This window comes from Trachemys scripta, chromosome 9 (assembly GCF_013100865.1).
Source record: "Trachemys scripta elegans isolate TJP31775 chromosome 9, CAS_Tse_1.0, whole genome shotgun sequence".
Taxonomy (NCBI): Eukaryota; Metazoa; Chordata; order Testudines; family Emydidae; genus Trachemys; species Trachemys scripta.
The window spans coordinates 79,550,540-79,555,452 of record NC_048306.1 but is presented as its reverse complement, the minus strand read 5'-3'; positions in this window follow the sequence as shown (position 1 = coordinate 79,555,452).

Sequence of the window (4,913 nt, the reverse complement as noted above, 5' to 3'; positions counted from 1 at the left end):
CAACTCTCATTGACTCCAGTGGGGAGCTTAGTTGGTCAAGGCAAATGCCTTTGAAAAATCCTACCCTATGATTTTCTTTAATTTTGTATTCTCGCCAGTTTCAGTTGTTCTGCTCTCATTGTTTACAAGAGTTCATTGTCCCTCATTAAAGCAGCTGTCACTCTTTATAGACCCATATTTTCCTGTGTGTCCCATAAGTCTGGTGTTCCTTTTTATTAGTAGTATGTGTTCTTGCAAGGTACGTCCTTCAGAAAGCAAACCCATGAGACTCAGCTGTGGGAAATGTTAATGAACTAATCCCACATCATTTAAAGAAAAGCAGTATTATTATTTTTGTGTAGCCCTCATTTGAGTCTCTCTCTTATGTCAACAAGTCTGTTTATAAAAGAACATGATTGTAAACAGGGTTATATGACTTAATTGAGCCCTTTTCTCTGAATCAGGACCGCTCAGAGCAGCCTCTAGTGTCTACGGAATAGTGTCTACAGTTTTCTTTCTTCTGTCATGTTCAATTCTAAGAATCCAGGTTATCTCTGCCGACTGATTGATGATGGGTCTCAAGCCAAATGATTAGCTTGTTTTCATCAATTGGAATAATTCACCTTAATATTTAAGCGTATTTTAGTAGTTTGTTTTATATCTTTAAAGCAATATCCTCATTATATCTGGACAGGCTAAAAAAAAAAACTATATTCAGAGAACTGTTCCATGGCTTCCACTAACGTCCACTTTTATATGAGCTTAGGGCATTAAATATTTACTAGGTATTTTAGTTAAACCATCTTTTCTAGTGGCTCTATGGGGAGGTCATATTTATTTAATTCATGCATTTTAGTGGATACAGCCTAAACAAAAACAGACTTTTTAATTAGCATACAGTGGGATTAATTGCCATAAACTCAGACGCCAAAGGCTGCACACAAAAATGCCTAATTTTCACATGCTCAACATCTTTCAATGCACAAATCATGTTAATAGTGCATATGTTTTTCCTTAGAGCCCTGGACTTCCGAGGTTTAGAAAATCAGGGCCAGGGAGTTTATATTTAGTATAACTTTCTTAACATACTCAGAATTTCTTATGGATTGTGATAGGCCAATTAATTTGTCCACGATTCACATTGGATATGGAGTAGTCAGTGTGATACCTTCCTGGCCATGAAGAGCTGTGCAAAAAGTGGACAGATTTGTAGACATGTTATACTTAGTTGAGGCAATAAGGTGGAACAGGAACACAGGATTTGAACAGTTTGGGCACAGCAAAACTTATAACCAAGAGTGGTTCTGGAGAAGACACAGGGGTTTACCACTTGGCAGTAGGGAGCTGACTGGTATTATAAAATGCCAGGCATGTTGGAGGAGCCTGAAAGGGTTGTGTGAGGGAAAGAGAGCAGACTTGAAACCATTAGATATGTGCTTCCATCAGGGTGAGTGGCTAAAAGGTCAGCATGGAGAAAAGGAGAACATGTTAGATATACCTACCTAGAGCTTAGCTCAAGCCATCTATGAAACTGGATATGTTCTGTACTATGTGTATTTTGGTTTAGGTGGGTTTTCTTTATATATTCATAATAAATCTTGGGGGTTTTTTTAACCAGACCTTTTGACTGTGTTGAGATAAAGTCATGGAGGTACATCCTTGAAGCGAAGATGATCTTCTGACCTCTTAGGAGAGGAAGTTGGGGGGAAAACAGTGCCTATTCTGGAGCACCCAGCAGAGGCAGGTCTCTAAGAAATGCCATCTAGACACTGGCTGCTGTGAGCAGGGACACAGGAAAAGCTGGTGCACACAAGGACTGGCAGGAATAAGGAACCAAAGGTTACAGGGACATGTTCCCCTTCCCATTGGGTGTAACTAAAGACAAAATTTGGCCCATTATATTTAACTTAAAAGAAGAATTCTTGAAATAAAACTTCTAAAAATAAAAGTTAAGAGTCACATGGTTCTGAGGCCTCCCTCACCCTGCTCTCTTCATAGTAGCCTGGAAGGCTGATTGGAAAGTCACCAGTCCATTTGTCAATATGTGGCTCCACAGACCTAACTCCCTCATGAGCACATTGAACCCTTCTGCTTCAAACCATGGGCTGTGAGTGGCTGCACAGTATGGCACACAGACTTGGAGGATTCCTTACTTCCAGCCCATTTTAGATTCCCCTTTCAAAAGCCCATTTACTTGGGCAACTTATAGGAGAAGAAGAGTTAGGGCAGCAGTTTGACTCAGAGGATGTCTGTTGATTACTGTATTTTGCAAAAGTGTATTACGTTTTCTTTTTTTTAAATCTTTTTTCTTACTAGCAGATCAAAACTAATAGCAAGAGCATCCTGCACTGTGAGCTTTTCAGTTTGTCTAGCTATGCAGTATTTGGTTGGATGACCACAAAGAGAACGCTGGGAGTTGTAAGCAGCACTGATGCTGTAGTAAATAGTGTTTTTCCCTTTCTGCCGGTGCTAAGGAGTGCTGTACTTATGGGTAGAATTATGGATGAAAAGCCTATCCATTTGCATTCATTGTAGATCCTATGGCATTTGATGCACAAATAGGAGTTTAAGCCCTGATATCACAGCTATATTGTGACTTGGGACGTTATATTTCTGTGCTATCTGTATCTAACATTAAGATGTTAATCAATTCTTAGAAAAGGTGCCAAGCACCCACAGTTTGCTTTGAAGTCAACAGGAGCTTTGAGTGCTCAGCACCTCTAAAAGTCACTGCTCCAGTGCCATGTTTCCTTCCTAGAAGTGGCTGCATTTCATTGGGGTGTGACATAATCCCTACGCATGCAGGGTGAAATTTGACCCACGCATGTAGAGCAGAGTGTCTTGTAAGGGCTCTATGAACAAGGGAGTCTATTTCACTCACAGTCTGCAGAACTCTGGGTTGGCATTGTAAATTATTATTAGTTCACATCAATATATATTCTTTGCATGAATTGCGTTAGCTTTATTACACCATGTCACTATTAATACAAAACTAATATGCACATGTCAGCTGAGAATGTAATAGACTCATTACCTTTCTTTGACAGCTCACCATTAAGTTGCTATCTGGTTGTTTGCGCTGAAAGAGAAAACAAGTTTTCCACCAGGAATAACAATTTATTTTTCTGTTATTAACCAGAAATGTCTTCAGTGTGAGTCTAGCATTTATCCAGGAAGAGATAAGCCCAATAGGTTTTCTTGTATTAGACCTTTTTATTTTGAATGGCCTGTAGCCAATTTGGCTAGTTGTACAAGAACAAGAAACAGTTCTCATGACGTGTGCATCTATGTTCCCTTTGCGTTTAATATTAATCCCAAACCAGTGTTGTCTGAATGAAGTTCAGTGGTGCTGCAAATAATGTAGTGCATACTAAGGTCTGCAATGCATTGCAGCTACATCCCATCCTGTGTAAACTATTCACTGATAGGATGCCCACATATATCCCACTAGAAAAGTATATCATCAGGAACTGAAGAATTTGTAACATTGGCTAGTCAGGATTCAGGAATAGCACCTCCAGGGAGGGAAGGCAGGATTCCTTGAGAAGAATTTCATTTGAATTGTATAATAGCTGGTCATGGTTGGTTTAGTTTTAAGCCTTATTGGGCTTTTTCTCTTATGGTAACTTGTTTCTTGGACTGGCTAAACTCTACTCTCTTCTCAGCTACACCACATTGATGTCAGCATTGGAAGCCCCATATCCCTTTCTTTCTTTTTTCTCTACCAAGTCTTATTGTCTGGAATCATTGGATTTCCACCTTGCCTCTTTCCTTTGCCCTGGCCAGTCTCTCTCTCAATTTACATGCTCCAAAAAAGAGCACTAGATTTCTGATTGTTAATGTTATTTGTGCAGTTGGATCAAAGGAAATTAAACAAAGACTGTCTCATTGCACATTTTAATTTGATGGGTTTGCAGTAGAGCAGCTGTGGCTTAATCCTGCCAGAGAAACTTTGGGGATTTTGTTCTGGAAGTGTGGAATGGCATAAATTCTTGGAAGCATAGAAATTTTCTACCTGAAGTACCGCAATTACTACAAAACCTGCTTGCACACAGAAGGAGACAGTGCTTATAATAATAGGCTGATATACGCTTTCTCCAGGAATATTTTACATAAAAGAGTTCTCTCTGATCAGCAGTAAATTGTTAGCTTTGCATATACAGTGCATGCCATGTAAATGGAACGTGCTTAGCAAGGACCAACATATTATTGGAATGTTTCCCAGGGAATCAAGTTAGCTTAATGATAGCCAACGTCATCTGCTTAGTCAGAAGAATGCTAGCAAAAGTTCTGCTTAGCAGGAACATGGTTAGTGCCAAGAAGATAAGTGGTCCCTACCCTGGTGTTCTACAGATATGAAGCTCCACGCTTACTTTTTATTACAAGGGGCCACATTGTGGCCTCCCTGACATCAATGGGAATTGCACCTATGTAAGGGAGGGAAGAAATTGGCCTTACTTGTTAATGGGTAGATACTGTAACACATATATTGACAATGAAAATCATAAAGGCTCTTGGTGTATTATTTATATTAATTCATCACATTTGACAGTTGCATTTGGTGAACATACTGGGGCAAATTTTGCTCTGAGTTATAGCTGTGAAACCCCATCATATCCGTTGAGTATCATGAGTGTAACTGAGGGCAGATGCCCTCCAATGAGTGTTTCATTGTGAAACTTCATTTAACACATTAGTATGAACAACATTGTTCTTTTTATGCTTATAGATAACTATGATCATGACTTTCTCAACAGCACAAGACTTGAACAGAAGAGAAACGGGACGATGAAGGATACAGCATCAAGATTATTGCTGCTAGACGGACTACAGTCACTGCAAACCAAGGCATCCAATTAAGGAAGATCTAGGAAGCATGATGTGCTTTATTGGCTTGGCTTTCTGTTCAGATTTAAATGATATTCTATGACACA